The following is a 17779-nucleotide window of genomic DNA, read 5'->3' on the forward strand; positions in this document are numbered from 1 at the left end:
CCTCCCAGCTATGCTGCCCATGTGTATCTCCTCTGTTCGGCCACTCTGCCACCTGATCAAGAGCCGGGCAGCTACTGAAATCCCTGTGACTGGAATCCAGGGCAGAGGTTCCTGGTGAGTTTGCAGCAGACCTTCTTGCCTCCCACCTACAGCTTTTATAAATTTGGTTAACATATTTTCAGCCTCCCAAGGTGAACAGCAGTAGACATAATTAATAGATTGTCTCTGGAACACGGTCCACTGAACCACTGGTTTCCCTCCCACCAAAAGTATACGGCAATTTAAATTAACATCATAGAAAACATTAGTAAATTAAGCTAATTTTCTTCGAGTTACAATACTCCCAATAAAGTGAGCACTTTTCATTGTTCATGTTCTTCGAACATATTGATAAATAAAACTAAAAAATATTCCACAAAGTCTAAGAAATGGGTGAAAAAAAATTCAAACTCCTCCCTTCTGCTCCCCATCTGAATCAGAAAGACAAAACTGAATCTGAAGTGATGATATGAACTCTGATCTATGGGGATCAAATCCTTAACATATTTAGGGAACTTCAGCTCTTCTCTCTCTATCCTGGCCTCTTTGCTCAGGGCTGAATGACCTTTTAGTTACACTGCAACTTTGCTCCCTGTTGACCAGGGAAATGGAAAATGGGAATGGGGCAAGAGTAATCTGTCTTCTCCAAAAGGTGGTGCAAGGAGGGGCTGAGAAGGAGGCTTTGGTTTATATAAAAGAAGGATGGACCAAAGAAGAGATGAGAGACCAAAGACAAAGCGTCCCTGTACCTAGATCCAGACAGAGGTGGGGAGAGGAGGACAAAGCAAGGATGATCAGGGCTGTGCCCAAGAGGGTGTGTCTGCGGAATGGGGTGCCTTAATCTGCTTGGGCCCTCAATGAGAAGAGGGGGTAGGATACACAATTATATGTACTGCTGACCAAGCTAGATTGCCTTTGATTTTGATGCAATGAGTTGCTGATGTTTTGAGAACAACCGATAAATGCACCAAACACTTGAGAGATGCTTCTGAGTCTCAAGAATCCTCTGGCACCTGTAACTGGCTGTTCAGAAGGCCAGTTAGGAGAGGAGGAGGAAGGCTGGCCCTAGCAACAGCAATAAAAACAACAAAACAAGAACGATAGTGTAGTAGAGCCTGAAAAAGCAGAGAGACCTTCTACCCATCTCCACAGCAATTTCTCCAGAGCCCCATGCCCTGGTTGAAGATCTATGACCTGGAAGAACCTGAATGCTGCCAAAGGAGGAAAAGCTTCCAGATTTTCAGTGCTTGTGGAGGTTAGCGAGTTGCTGTCATTACCAAGCGCTGTTCTTAGGCCACGTGCATAGCAAATATTGAAATGTGATCCTCCTCAAATTAGATACTGGTCATCTTTGGGGAAGAGGAATCAACTGTTTCTTTGTCTGCTGTCTAGCAATGTGGTATTAGTGGAATGTTATGAAAAATGAAAGTAATGGACAAATAAGCAAGTACTTTTCTGCCTGGACTAAGCCCCACCACCTAAGTTATATTAAATCTTTTAATATCTGTACATATTAAGCACATTCCTAAGTTCTCATAGTGTCTTTGCAGTCTCATAACAGAAGCAACTATTTAGCACTTTAAATCAAAAAAAAAAAAATCAAATGAAATGCATGAGGTGAGCCTCTTTTTAGAAGAAACAAGATTGCAATCAATTACAGGTGACCCATTCTCCTCTGAAAAATCATTTGGGAGTCCTGCCTCTTGGCCTTTGTACAATGCTAAGTTTGCTTTAAAAAAAAAAAAAAAAAAGGCAAAAAACTTCTTACCAATAAAGGTACTGCAGGACTGGTTAACTCAGCTGGCTTTGGCCATATATTAGCATTGCACGGTTCCACATCTAAACTAAGTGCACCCTCCTCTTCCACCCACTCCTTACAAAAAGTTAAGGGAGAAAAAGTTTTCCTCCAAGTGATAAATTGCCTAGAATATTTAAAAACCCTTCCAATCCACTGTAAAATCTAAGGAAATACACAACCTAGTGTTGCTGCTGTTTCAATTTTCTCCATTACCAACATTACCCCTAGTTCTCAAAACATTCATTTTAATCATAGTTTATTGGGGAAAGAATTACCTGCCAGTCTCATAGCTTATAATAAAGAAGATAAAGTTGGAATGAAACTTCAGAATTAATTAATTGAGAGTACTGCATGTGATGTGTCTATTCTGAATGTTACAGTGCACATCACAATGAAAACAGTTTTATTTTCCATGGTTGAAATAAATTACAATAAATAATTCATTTCAATGGCAGAGATGTACTGGAAAGCAGTAGCAACAAAATTGACTGCACTACACTGTGAGTCTCATTCTTGAATCTTCATTATCCACTTGAAACTTTTTACGAGTAGTAACTCATATTTCAAGTGGCTGCAGATCTCATAAAGCGGCTCGCTGCATTAAAAGGAAACCAGAAAACCTGGGGTACTGGGAGGCTGAAGGATTTGCCACTCAGCACTATTTGGGAAACTCTTTCTCACTCTTCTCTGGCCAACATCAAATGGAACAGTATTCAATTTGATGTAAAAATTAAGCATCCCTTGTCAAAAACATTATCTAAGTTTCCTCTAGCTAGGAATGTTGGGAAAACTTGTATGTAAAGGAATGGCTTTCAACGCCAAAGCCATTTTCCTCTCATTTTTTTCAAGTGACACTGTAATTTCTAGTTCATGGTATACTGCCCAAATGACTGCCATACAATCAGGTTCTAGAACCTCAAATGTCCTACACTAGCCTCTGGGGGCCCCAAATTAGAAAATGTGTGTAAGCTCAAGAGAGACTAACAAAGGCATATGCACTACGTTTTCTGTCTAAAAAAATCAGCCTATCCACACAGGACAGCTAATATTTAATGTGAATCTTAAAAGACACATATAGCATCACTGGGAAAGGATACATTAGGAAGAGACAATAAAATGAGAAAAGGCACAGGGGACAGGGCTTGGCATATATGAGGAATAATCAGCCTCTGTATAGGAGGCTTTTAAGAGAGACCTTCTTCTGAGTGGAAAGGAGTAGAGCTGAGGGTGAGGAGAAGACTGGGCTGAGTCCAGGCTATAAAAGGTCTTTCATGTCAGGCTGAATGCAGAAATGAGTTCAGGCCAGTACACAAAGGGTAGCCTTCAAAGGACTTCTGAATAATGATGAGATCAGTGATTTAGAACAAAACTTATGGGAAACTGCAGAATGGCAATGACGGGTAGGTACTGGAGGCAAGGCAACATGTTTAGGTACTACTGCACGAGTCCAGAGGAGAAATGACGAGGGCCTCCGCAAGTCTGTGGTAGCAGAGACAGAGAGAAAGGGTCAGAATCCTTGACTGCGTATCCCATTTTCTTCCCAGTTAAAGAAATCTTTCGAAGAACAACAACCTGATACTGAAGCTACAGGTAAATTCAGAGCTTTAAGAACATGGCCTCAACTTCAAGACTGCCAATGAGAGAAGGGGCTGGATGCTAGGCGGCCCCAGCAGCGCTGCACGTGGTGGAGGGTGGCTGCCGTCTAGCAGGCCCACAGTCCCAGTGAGCTCGGGGGATAAGGAGCAGTGAAATGAACCCCACCCAGTGTACATATACATGCATGACAGAGACGACTACAAGCACATGTTTATATTAAATATTCAGTGATAAAGTAAACTCTAACGGAGGCCATTCACAATCAAGGAAGGGAGCGGGAAACAGCATGCTACTTTATTGAACGGTCATCACAACATTTTGCCATGAATATCATATTTCACAACAGAACAACATAAGGCATAATGGCATGGGGGCATCTCATGCGGTCCTCAGAGCAGAGTGCAATGAATATTGTATTTCATAATAAACATATTATCCCTACAGTAGGAGGTTCAAAGTTTCATTGCCTATCATCTGTCACTATATTCTCCCTGACTTCCCGAAGGGATTTGGTTAGATGGACCTAAAAATCTTCATAACCAACAGAGGAGGATTATTTTACTTATCATGTTCCAATGATTTTGTGTGAGGAGAAAAAAATATTTTTTGGAAAATTCACTCGGCCCTCAGAAGCACTTTCCATTAAAGAGCAGTCTCGAGTTTAACCACAGAGGATGGCATGCTGCCTTTCAGATTTGAGCGTTTTTATTTATAGCTGTCTAAATGGCATAGAGAGTGCTGGCCAAGCGGTTGGGGAGATGATTCAAAGATGTTACTGAGATTTGGAAGCTCTTTCACCCTAATATTTACATAGGGAGCCTAAGGAATGATAGTGACTGAAAGCGCTGGGAATAGAACCTCGTTCCTTGACTTATTCAGACTTTACTGCCACCTACTTTGTGCCAGGCTCTGTGTTAGACCCTGAGGACATACAAATGAGTGAGGCACAGTCCCAGCCCTCCAAGAACTCAAGTAGGGGAGGCAGTACACTGTTTACATGACAACACACTCTAGCAAGCGCCACAAACAGAAGCGTGCACAGGAGGCTCTGAGAGACCACAAGAGGCTGACTAACGCTGTCTAGGGGCGGGGGGCAGGCAGGGAAGGCTTCACAGGTGACACCTGGATCTGTTGTAGAGAACAAGCAAAGTCTGACAGGGAGTAAGGTAGGAAAAGGAGCAAGCAGGTGCCAAGGTTTGGAGAAGTGTCTGGGGAATGACGGGCAGCTCTGTGGGACCTGAGAGGGTGCGCGGGGAGTGGTGGTGGCGGAGGAGGCTGATTAGGTAGGCAGAGGCCCCGTCCTGTGAAGGGCCTACTACTGCGTGCTAGAGAATGTGGGCTTTATCTTGGAGGAAATGGGGTACCATTTTAGGTGGATGACTTCTTTTGGGCAGTGGCGTGGGAGGGCGAACGATTGGTATAACCGTTCTCCACAGGGTCTGACCCTTTAGGAGGCTGAGCCGTCTGAGTTCTCCCAAGAAGATGCAGCTTTTTTCCTGTTTCTAGGATTCGGAGGCCGCAGACACATGTTACTTGCTTGGCTCCTGTGCCTCAGTCAGGACATATCTCGGGTCCTGTCCTGCTGGCTCTGTTGCCAGTACCCTGAGAAATGGCACTGCCATTACTTCCCTTGGCCCACAGCACGTAACTTAATAGTGTCCTCTGTCAGGAATGGTTCTCTTTGTCAGGAAGCTTTTTATTGATGTTCAACCTTCATTTTCCCTTTCTTAATATTATCCCATTACGCCAATACTCCATTGTGCCATGCTAAGTAATTCCCTTTCCTCCTTGGCATTTACATCTTCCAAGTATTTATAGACTTATCAAACGCCCCATTTAGTTGTCACTTAGGCAGGCTATACATATTTAGCTTCTTTAATCTGGCCCCATAAGCCAGCTCTTCCATTCTCCTAAATCACTTGAGTTACTTTTCTCCAGGTTTCTGTCAGTTTGTTTCCAGCCTCTCAGTAATGCAAGGGGCTCAGGAGAAAGATGGGGTTGGGGAGGGAGGGCTTGCTCCTTCTGTGGGATAAGAAGAGGCCATCGTGTACTGAGGGTGGAACTTCTCCCTTAAAGTACAGATTCCAAAACAGGCCAGGCCGCTAGAGAAGCTCTAAAGCCCTCTTGTTATCTACTTGTTTCACCCGCACACATTTCAAGTCAATAATATTCTATTATCAACTCTTACGTGCTAGGTGCACACACACGCAACACATCCGTGATGAGTACCTGCTATGTGTCAGGTACTGTGCTAGGGACTTCTCCTTCCTTCTTTTCTCCCTCCCTCTTCATTTCTTAGACTTATTCTTTGCTCAAAGAATTACTGAACTCCTACTATGTGTCAGGCACTGTGGTACAGAATTGAATAAAATGTGGTCCCTGTGGCCTAAAAGAGCCCATGCAGCCTAAGTATTTACTAATCTCTTATTGCGCACCCATCAAGTTGTTTCCTTCCAATCTTAAGGGTCTCAGAGATATCATCCCTAAATGCACTTAACTCTAATTGACGCTTTTAGTTCCCTGAGTGGAACTTCTTTGTCTCCTCTAAAACGAGACGCCACATTAAGTATGGGGATTAACACAGAGCTCTTGCTTAGTGTTTTCTTTCTGGTGGGTCTCTTTGGGGCCTAAGAGATTTCTCTTCAGGCCTTGAGCTTCCCATCGCTCCTTCTTAGCATTCTATGTTCACATGACCTCAACTAAACATGCACTTGAATGTTTTTCTTTTCCATGATACCAATGTTCCAAGTTATGGGGTAACTGGCTGAGGGAGTGATGGAATGGGAGACATCTAGGTCTTGGTTAGTCTTGGGGAGTCTGGGCATGAGACCACAGGAGGGAGCAGTTCAGCCACCTGATCCCAGGGGCCAGTTCAAGTAATGTAAAGAACTCCCCCTGTTGAAGGGCTGCTAACCTCAAAGAGGTGAGGTAAGTATTCCAAGGACACAGGAAGTAGCATAACTGGTATGTCAAAACCAGGTATGTTGACTGTAAAATCTGTCAGCTCTGATTTTTGTAAGTAGAAAGTCCTCCACAAATAGAGAATTTGCAATTAAATAACTATGAAAGGAGGATAGAATTTCATCAGTCTGAAAGCACTTACGTCTGTATTTTCCTAAGCATGACAAGGGATACAGAATTAACACGCAAGAGTTCTTCTGGGTTGCAAAGCATACAAAGCAGCATTAACTCATGAAAGGTCAGAGGATGAGGGAACCTTTACCTTGTTCCTCAAGTAGCGATTAGACTGCAAGCAAATAAGAAGTCTTCCTTAACACACTATATGAGCTCACAGCTGCACGAATGGCTACTGCTAGTTAAAATTTCCAGGGGTCAAGACAAACGAATATGAAGGTGGAAGTCACATCTCCAGACCTTAATATACTTTGGGAAAATTTCACATAATTTACCCTTCAAGTACTAAGTGAAAAATCAGTAATAACTGCGAAATGAATAAATCATGCCATCATTAAACCAACCCTCACTTTATCCTGTGCCATTCTTTCAAGAAACTCAAAGAGCTTCTTATACCATCCACAGTGCCACTAAGAGAAATGAAGGCAGGGGAACCCTGTCATTTATCTTGCTGTCTCCCTTGAATAGGGATGGACGGAGAAGAAGAAATGCCAGGAAGGAAGGGCAGGGTAAGGCCCTGGGGAGCCTTGGTATGTTAAAATCTAGAGACAAGAAAACTGTAAAATCTAGGGACAAGAAAGCCTTCGTTATATTCTAGGCACTGCTACTTAGTGGCTCTGTGTCTCTGGGCAAGTTATTTCACCCCTCTGAACCTCTGCGCACTTTACCCATACAGGTACTGTGGGATTAAATGTGTTGATGTACCCATACTCTCAAGTTAAAAAAATATTCACATTGGCCCTGTCTACCCATCAGGGTTGTTGTGAGAGTCAGAAGGTATGAAGACATTATACAAATGGAAAGAGTTATGGCGTTTATTTTCATTCTTGCCATTGCAAGGTAATGCCTGGAGTATGCAGGAAGAATAAGTGAGAAAAAGTCAGTTTGGGCCCAAGAATAAAATCACACCATGCCCCATCCAGTCCAGTGAGTGAGTGTGATATTAAGAATGCTTGTCACAGAAGGAACTCTAAGAAAGGCAGAACACATGGATGGGACCAGGTAGACATAAGTAATCCGGCTGAAGTCACGGCAAAATCAAATCATCTTGTGAAATGAAGTCTTGGGCCTGGGATTTCCTGGACGGGATACTTTTCTCACATTTACAATTATGAACAGCAGGGATATGGACAAGGACAGGGACATCGAAAAGTGGTAGCTGCATATTGTTTTTCAAAGTGAAGGCTACTTTTACACATTGATTGAATACCTTCTCTGGGCTAGGTGAGTCTATACTCATTGGCTCACTGTGTCCTCACAGCTTCCCTGAGTCAAGAATGCTTTGGCTAGGAGGACGGCAACTATCGCAGGCAAAACTTAGGCCTAAAAGGGGTGGCTTCAGGACCCCTACACTAGGCAGCACGGTCAGGCCTCTCAAGGGCTTAGAACCAGCGGCAAGAACGCTGGTGGGATCCTTCTCAGTCTCCCTCTGTGGGCCTGCCTGGTCTCTCGAGATCCTTTTAGCACGTCTGCTGCTCTTTTCTCTCGCTGCAGACTGGCTACTTCTCTGAGCATGTGGCAGGGAATGGCTGCCCCATGGCTCTTGATTCTTCAAGTCTTCAATTCAGATGAGGCTGACCAGTATCTTTTAAATGCTAGTTTCTAAATCTAGGGAAGAAAAGCCAGCTTAGGTCAAGCGTTTACCTCTTGTCCAATCAGTTCTCAAAGAAAGGGGCCCCTGGCTCAGTCGAGGATTTATGCATGAATGAATGGCATGTGTCTCCCCTTGCTTAGCCTCCATCTAGCCCATTTAAAAGTTGCACTGTATTTGGCTAAGAGCATGGGTTCTGCTACTTACTAGCTGTACGGTATTGGGTGAGTTACTATCTTACTAGAGCTGCAATTACAGTATTTTGATCATAAAATGGAGATAAAAATATCTGCCCCACAGAGTAGTGAGACTTAAACAGAAATATATCCATATATGTACACACACACACACACACACACACACACACTGGAATATATGTCTGTGTACATATATATAAAGCACTTAGCACACAAGCCTAGCATATAATAATTATTTCTACTTCTTTTTCATCATTATCATTCATCATAAAAATTCTGTTTGAACCTGAGATCGCCCTTTTATAGTGACTTCTTAGGTCCTAGCAACCCTACAGTAAATAAGGCTTCTGTTACAGGATGGAGGAAAAGTCTAGATCTTTAAGAAGGAGGTGTAAAGGCTCTTCCACTTCGGAGTGTAAGGATGTGGAAATCCTCCTAACCCAATCTTTTCTGGGCAAGGTAGTCTGCTCCTGTGTGGCACCCACGCAGGTTTAGGATCCTTCTGGTGAGCCCTGGGCTGGCTTGGGTGTGACACAGGGAGGTGATCTCAGGTGTCATCTTCACATGCCACAGACACACTGCTCAGAGTAGAAAGATGAACTTGTGTTAAAACGTGGGAGTGCAAATGAAATCCCAGACGCCTTCCCTTTGTGAAATATGGATAAATGCTACTACCTGTGCTGTGTTAGCATGAAAAAGGCAGATGTCATCTGCTATGCTTTTTCTGAGAATTCTTAAAAGAACAAAAACAAAAAATCACTGAGAGTCAGCAGAAAAGAGTTGTCCTTTTAGAAGGCAGATTGTTAAACACGTTCCCAGAGTTGGTGTCAGTATTTTGTCTATGGATTAGAAATTTTCCTTGCAGAGGCTTTAAAAAAGAACGCATGAAAGTGAACTCTTTTTACCCTTAATTTATAACGATAAATTAAGCTAACTGCGCCAATCACTATTAATGAAGAGGCTAAAAACCATCTTGTTTGCCACTTGCCATACCGGGTGAGAGACTGTTATAAAGCACGCCTAATTATCATTGGGCTAAACCTGTGTAAAACCGTGCGTTTTCTTCCTCATGAAGCGCTCTTTATCTGCCCTACATGAGTGCGAAGGAAAAGGTACGGCTGTTGTTTTTTACTACTCCTTTGCTATTCTGAGAACATTTGCTGCAGAGTGATAGCAAAACTGACTGTCCTAAACTGTAGATAAAAGAACAATGACGGATTGCGGTCACTTTAATTCATAAAGAAAACACTTGGAGCCCCTGGGAATGCCAAATCAAGCCACTGGCACCCAATGACTCTACGTTAAGTCGCAAACTACATCATACTTTTTAGTCTAAACACAAAGGCTAATGGACATCTAACTTATTTATTTCAAATTCTTCTTTATGAAGCCGGCTCTTTTTTTTTTTTAGCTCCTTGGAAAACATTATAATTCCCCTATTCTATAAACACACAAATATAATTGTAAAATGACATCATTCTGTTTTCATTTAATTACCCCTGAAATGCTTTCTATTTAATATTCATTACTCAAAAGCTAATTTAAAAGAGAAAGAGATGCGACTTATTCAAAAAGATGTACTGTCATTCATAGCAATAGTTATCTAATATACAGAAGTTAATAAAGCAGATTAATCTACAAGTCCCTTTAAGCCATTCTTGAGTTTTGAACAACTGCCTCTTTGCCCTTTCACCTTCACGCTGTGCACCAGCAGCAGGTGCCAGCTGTACAGAAATCATGGCTGTGCATTTGAACGCGAAATCTTTTCTTATTTTGCTTCTGACCAGCAGCTGACCCTGTAGGAGTGATTGTTTCTGCTGCCGGCCTAAAGGCTACATAAACCAGTAGCAGATAAACAAAAGGCTACATATACCAGCTGCCTCGCCTAAGGGTACCATCCTAGGCTGACACCTCCACTCCTTCTCCAGCGTCCCAAATTGCTCCTTGTTTGTTTCCACACATGCGTTTCGTCCTTGTTATTTTGTGCGAGGGGTGGGTATAGGAGAAAACCCCCAAAACAACAACAACAACAAAACCCATCCCTTCCCTCGAACTTGACTTTTGAGTATTCCATGTCAAACTGTGCCATTATGATGTTAATCCAGGCCTGGTTTAGCAACTTTAATAAGAGGCTAAACCCTCTTATAATTAGATAATAAAATTTTATTATGTATTTTAATATTAAAAGTCTTAAAATCAAACTCTTCAAATCATATACTGGTACAGAACTAAGGTACTTAAATATCACAGCCCCAGAAAATGGGAGCCTGAAAAAGCAAACTGTGGCTAATTTTTCATTCTCAGAAATGTAAACATGGAATTCCTATGTGGTAGCAGTGAAAGCTCCAACACTCTTAATTATGTGCAGGGAAGAATGAATCTATTCAAGTATGAAGCACACTGTACCATTTCCAGCAACAGCATGAGATGGTTTTGACAGTTATTTCTTGGATACAAATTACACAAGTATAAAAACAATCCCCATAATGATTAAATGCAGTTATGTACATAGGAGAATACCAGTGCAAATGGTAACATATTTAAATGGTTTTCCTTCATTAAAAAAATTATATATGATATTAAACCATCAATCACTGCTGAGGCACAGGAGTTTAAATGTATTGTCACCGGTTGAAATAAATGACTTGGAGACCGAAATCTGGCTCACTCAATATGGTGTCTTTGCTGTTGCTTAGTCACCTAACTCTCTGCTGGTTTGGGCTACATCTGGTGGATTCCATCCCTTTCAATTAATAAGGCAAGTTACGCTATCAATGGATTACATCTTTAAACTGTGCTTAGAGGTAGAAAAACACATGTCCCAGTGGAAAAAACAAACAAACAAACAGACAAAAAAAAAAAAAAACCCCACCACAAACCTTCTCTGTTCTGTTAACCATTTGAAACAGTATTTGAAGTACTTATTTCTTTCTTCATCCATGTTTAGAATAAAATTTTCTTATGGAATTTCAGCAGGGTTATTATATAGTATATGACGATATAATCTTATCTTGGCATTATCATTTATTTTATCATGTATTAGTCTATGACCACGTTAGATGTGATACCTAAAGTCACTGCCTGTAGATTGCACTTTTAAAAATTAATTTTTTTGGTTTGTTTTGCAGACATTCATTGACCATCACAAGGTTTCAGGCTCTGCTAGGTGCTGGGACAAGTATCAAGATGGAGGTGATCTTTGGGGAAAAAAAGGTACTGTGTAAAGACAGGCGATAGGGTTATAACACTAATTTGATGATTTATAAATCAAGAATAGGTTTCTTTTTAAAAGGGTTTTGTTTTAAAATACCATTTTTTGTTACAGCTGAAACAGTCATTCAACAAATATCTCTATAACAAAAATGAAATCAAAATGGCAAAGATATGGAATATAACAAAGGATTTGGACAAGAATCATCTTTCTAAAGATGGATAAATGATTTTATTATATCACAGATAAAAGCCATTTTAATTAAAAATTAGTGTTTTTCCATTTTTAAAATTATATATTTTAACTTTCTAAGCTGATCTTTAGGGGTGGTGGTCACACACTGATCGTTCTTAAGAGTTTTACTCCCTTTTGGACTTTTGTTACCTGGCTATTAACTAGATACTTTTGTGCAGCCCTGGTCCTCTTAGATACTCTGATATGATCCTTAGTAATTAGATCTCTCACACACACACACACACACACACTTGACCAAAGTGAGCTTTATTTCTGCCTCAAACAAACCTTATTATTTGGAAAATTAAAAAAAAAAAATGTTTGGGAGATGTTAACTGAGTTTCATTGCCTGTTTACTGCACCCCTTCTGTATGCAAAGACACAACCCAAATGTGATAAAATGCCCTCTTTAAGTTTCATTAAAGACCTAAGTATAGAGTCATATGTAAAAGCAAAATATTGGCATCTTCTTAAAACAGCAAATTAAAAAAGTGTGCTTTAAGAATTACCAAGACATCAGAGACAAATAAAAATATCACTGTTGCAAGGCCACATGGGATGGCTACGAGAAATGCAAGGGATCATGCATTAAGAGATCTGAGTTCTGAAATTCTCTAAGAGTACAGAATACAGAGGTGGGAAACTGATAACCAGACATAGAGTGCTGACCTGCAGAGTATTTTTATTTTAATTTTTCAATCAGTCGCCAACATTTACAAAACTGTATTTCTGGCTTCTCTCCGTGGGGAAATCTCAATATATCTGGCAACACTGGGTCTTACCACCTTACAGGGCAACAATTAGCTGGAGCCCTTTGGAGGCTGCCCCCTTTAGATAGGGATGTATACTGAACACAGTTTGTCGTTCCTGTCTACCTCAGTCAAGCTTCCTACTTGGCTCTATAGGCACCTTAGTCTGTGGTACCTTACAGAATGAAAAGGAGAAGGAGAGGGATGCTCAAAGGAGTCAGTTTCAGACTTGCCCATGTGAGAGGCCCTTAAGAAGGACCTTCAGTAGAGCTAATGGTACTCAGTAGTAGAAGCCTCTTAAAAAACAGAAGCTGTTTACAATCAGAAAGAGGTGAAAAATGACATTCAACACTGATGAATCAGTGGTGAGAGTCAGGACAAAGCCTAGAGACGTGCAGGGTATGGGGGATGGATGCAAAGCACTTGTTGCTTCCCCAACTTCATTTCACAGCTTCTATATTGACTCTATCCTAGAAAAGTCAGGTTAGAGTAAACCTCAAGAGCTACCTCAGAGGAATTGAAGGATAGTCACAAAGGAACATCATGAGACAGTTACACTATTAGACTCTGACCTTCTCAAGGATACATGTCCTGCTAAATTTTATACCTTCAATGTCTGGCTACAGAATTAATGATTGGGTACGGGTGTAGAATAAGAGAGAGGAAGCTCTGTTAGCTCTGTCAGTGATGGTGGGAGCCACAGGGCTTTTCTATACCAGCTGGCAAAGCAACCTCCCTCTCCCTTGCCCATTGCCTCTTTGGGTCACTGCCCATCTGTTTCATTCCGGCTGCAGCACAAAGTTGGGGTATAGGATGACTGCTCTAAATCATTCTACCTTAAGGATGGCCCCAGTGGGACTTACTGGAAGCTCAACTTGCCTCATTGTAAGTGCTCAGAACATACATACTACTTCAAATTAGCAGCCGCCAACAAATTATAGCTTTGTGGTTAAGCATGTGAACGCTGGAGCTAAACACATCAAGGTAAAATTTTAGTCTTTCCGCTTATGGACTACATGATCTTATTGACCACTAGTAACTTGGGAAAGTTACTTAATCTTTTTTTTTTTTTTTTTGCGGTACGCGGGCCTCTCACTGTTGTGGCCTCTCCCATTGCGGAGCACAGGCTCCGGACGCGCAGGCTCAGCGGCCATGGCTCACGGGCCCAGCCGCTCCGCGGCATGTGGGGTCTTCCCGGACCCGGGCACGAACCTGTGTCCCCTGCATCGGCAGGTGGACTCTCAACCACTGCGCCACCAGGGAAGCCCCTACTTAATCTTTTTATGCCTTGGTTTCTATATCTGTAAAATGGTGCTCATAATACTACAGCTTCACAGAGATACTGTGGTGATTAAATCAGATTAAATGCATATGAAAAAGCTTAAGCTACTGTCTGCAATATTTTGCCAGTATTATTTTTTTCCTAGAAATAAATACAAAGTACATACATATGTTGCTGTGAAGAAGACCGAGACTGCAGCAGCATGTGCAAAAAACAATTCTATTATTCTTAGTTTTTACTTGCCATGTCTAATGACCTATCCCCGGCTTCCCTTTAAATCCATGTTATCCTCTGATCCAGTTGTGAATGTTCCTTCAGCATGTGTTTTTGACATCAATCGACTGCCATACTTTTGATAATAGCTGCAAATTAACCAGATTGAGCTAGTGGGTCATGAGCATACTTTCTATTTAGGGTTCACTAGAAATGTCTATAATAACATTAGAAAGTCTGGTTAATTTTTTTAAGAGCATAAGAGACATGAATATATTTCATCTGCTAAAGTGTTTCCCACTGTGAGAGTCTTGCTGAGGTTCTATAGGCCAAAATCTCAACATCAGTTAAATATGTGACTGCACTTTCTCCTACGTAGTACTATAGGATGGTATCTTAAGTAAGAAAGATGTCTTGTATAGTGTGTCAAAATGTTGAGCAATATCCTTTCAATCTAAACACAGAAATGAAAAAAGAGCAGATGATTTCCCTTTTGCTGTAATTCACTTTGGGATGCATGTCACGAAGAGCACTGTACAAAAGCAATTTTCATTGATTGACCGACTGATTGAGGAAAAGGGTGAATGTTCTTTCCAGCTTACGTCCCTACTGAAGTATGATTCTTATAACTCCTGACAGCTCTTTACAATTTGTAGTTAAACGTCAGGTTAGCACAAAGTGGGAGGGAGGGGGAGAGAGAGCGAGGGAGAAAGAATTATAATTAGAACTTTTTCTGGTTTTTAGTACAGCTCACTTGAGCCAAATAGTTAAATAGAAGAGGTTAAGATAAATTAAAACCTAAATGTTCTAATTCCTCCATTCAGTGTATTTAAATTTTAGAGAACATAATTGCTAAAAATACCTTGTTAATAAGTTAATTGCATAATCTAATCAGTAATACTGACCATCACATAATTCTTGTTCTACTTCTATGGAAGTTGCTACTCTTTCGAGAGCAGGTAGTTTTAACAGAAGTTATGATTTAGAGAAGCATTCAGCCTCAGTGTCCTATTCTTATAATCTGAAAGAGAATGAGTCTCATCTTTGAAATGCCCTTCTACTCTTATAAAACACGCTCTTTCATGTACCTAATTTGGGTAGATCCTTCTTTCATTCTGTGATATAACTAAATATATGCTGACCTTTGAGTTATAGATACAAACACTTAACATGACCAGGGATAAAACTGAAAACGTTTCACGTAGAAATTTTATCTTCCAAATTACTGTAGCAGATCCATGCCTAATCACTGTTACTACTGGCCTGTTCTTAAAACTTTAGTTTATCTCTCTAATGACATAAAAACATGGGAACTTTTTTTTTTTTTTGCTTAATATACGTAAACTGGGTTTTTCTCAGTTAAGTTAAAGCAATGCTGGGTAGACAATAATTCTTACTTAAAATAGACTTACTTAATTATAACAGATCTTCTAATGGATTAAAGGTAATGCTTTGCAAATTTAGGTTTGTTTGCAAAATATGGAAGATGGCTTATTTGGAGAATGTTTTTAAAAACACTGAAGATCTAAAGCCACATAGCAGGTCATAATAAACACATTTTCAGGTGAGAGGCACTTAAAATGTCTTATAGGAAAGGCCTATAAGAATGTCAGAAGACCCTTTATGTGGGTTCATGCTTCATTTGCTGTGGAAGCTTGAGGAGATAACTTTTGCAATTTAGAATTGACACTCTTCATGCAACTATGCTTCCAGGTTGGTGGTGCAGGGGGAGAACAGTTCAAACTAGTAAATAATTGCAGTATCATTGCATCAGTTTAGTTTAAAGAGCTGACAAACCCTCTCTAAACTCCAAGCACAATTAGTCATTAGGGTCTAGTTTTTCAGCACTGTTAAGCAATTTGTAACCCATTCCTTTTAACAGGGTTAGGCATTACTTAACTGACACAGATGCCTTGAAAACTGAAACCTTGAGTTATGAAGCAGCAACCTTGTTCATTATCTTCTCTGATAGGCAAATCATCTATAAAAACAGCATTTGATGGGCAACCAATGAATAATCAATGGCTCACTTTTCATCTGAGTGTGAAAATGAGAATAATCTAATATAAATTCCCTCTGGAAAGAGGCTGAAATCTTGGATTCTGCTGCTCTTCAGGGTTGATTTATAAGGTCCTGGAAAGCTGATGCAAACAGATGATCAATGGCACCCATCCTTGCTCATAATAACCCCCAACTGGCCCACTCCCTCTTTTCCAAGTCTATCCCTTCAGGCTATTAGCTGTGTCCAGCTAATTCTTCCCACTACTCCTGCCTGCTGCTTTTACTCTGGCCATCCGTTCAGTCCAGCCGACTCAGAAGTAATTTTATACGCGGCAGAGAGCGGGTGGAATTGATTTTTCACTCAGTGCTCAGTTCCCATCTGAATAATTATCAATTTTACTGCCTCATAAAGGGAAGAGTCAAAATTTCAAATCAATTCAAAAGAGCTTTTGAGACGACAGAAACTGTGCATAAGAATAGAGGTCAAAGTTGTCAGTGACCTAAGGAGATGATGTCAGATACTACTATACCCAATCATTGACATCAGAGGCACTCAAGATGATATAACCTAGTGCTAATGCAAATCATATTTATGCTGACTACCAGAGACCGGTCATTAATATTTAAAATGCTATCTGAAAGCCTACATTCCAAATAAATAGAATGTATTCCACTGTTAATAAAGATATATCACTACTTAGTCATATGCTATAAAGTAAAGGATTACCAAGTACTATTAACACATAGAAATTACTTAAACCAACAAACACATGGTAATTCTGAGTAAAGACAAACTTGAATGTCTTCTGCACAACCACATTACTTGTTCTGCACAGTCGGATGGTATTTGTCTAGGACCATAGCCTATTGATTTTTGCTAAAATTTTCTACCCACTTAAAAGTTCCTGCCGAAGTTTACGGGACAATATTGTGATCATGGTTGAGCAATGGCAGGTGGCAGACCTGTCACTTGCCACGGTGGGGTGAGCGCTGGGTCTGATTGCTGGCCAATCCATGGTTATTTATTTTCTCCACTGCCTACATGCTCTAATTCTGTGGTTCTCAGCCTTCTTGTTGCAAAACACCTGAGGGCTACGCCACACTCCCAGCAGTACCAGTGGCTACTGCAGAAGGATGGGTGACGAGCAGTGCATCCAAATCTTGATAGAATGTGTTATTCTGAAAAGGCATTCCAGGTGAATCTGAGATCTTATCCAGCAACTAGTCTCCTGAGAATCAATGGTGTAAGTAAGTGGTAAGGACTTGGGCTTTTAAGCCAAACAGACCTTGGTTCACATTCCACTTTCCAGTTTCTCTCTGTGCTTCAATTTATTCATTTGAAAAATGGGGATGGTTATATCCACATTGCAGGGTTGTTGTGGGGTCTAAATGAGGAGATGTCTCTGCAAGTCCTCTCCTCCTGTCATCACTACGTTAATCCAATTATCACATAATTAGTTAGTTACTTGTCTCTCCTTCCCACCTGGCAGGACACACTTATTTAAGGAGAGAAATTGTGTCTCATGGGTCTTAGTGGCTCTCGCACCTTGTACATACTCAATAAATGTGAGTTACCTTCCTCCTGTTTAATCACCAACATGTTGTAACAATTCCAGGGTCATACCAAATAGTTACAGGCCCAGAACCCTTTGCTTATTTACACAAAATCTTAATCACACACCTCCCTGCCAGGAAAATAACTGGTTAACTGAAACATCACCACAAATAAAGTT

At 40.8% G+C, this 17779-nt stretch overlaps 1 protein-coding gene across 7 annotated transcripts in view; it reads right to left on the bottom strand.

The window, feature by feature from the left end:
• Positions 1-17779, bottom strand: part of RANBP17 (RAN binding protein 17) — a 313454-nt gene that overhangs the window by 9828 nt on the left and 285847 nt on the right. The gene's annotated exons all lie outside the window — the stretch shown is intronic.

The sequence above is a fragment of the Aethalodelphis obliquidens genome, unplaced genomic scaffold (genome assembly GCF_003676395.1).
Source record: "Aethalodelphis obliquidens isolate GAN/ISIS:26980383/991018 unplaced genomic scaffold, ASM367639v1 scaffold52, whole genome shotgun sequence".
Lineage (NCBI taxonomy): Eukaryota > Metazoa > Chordata > Mammalia > Artiodactyla > Delphinidae > Aethalodelphis > Aethalodelphis obliquidens.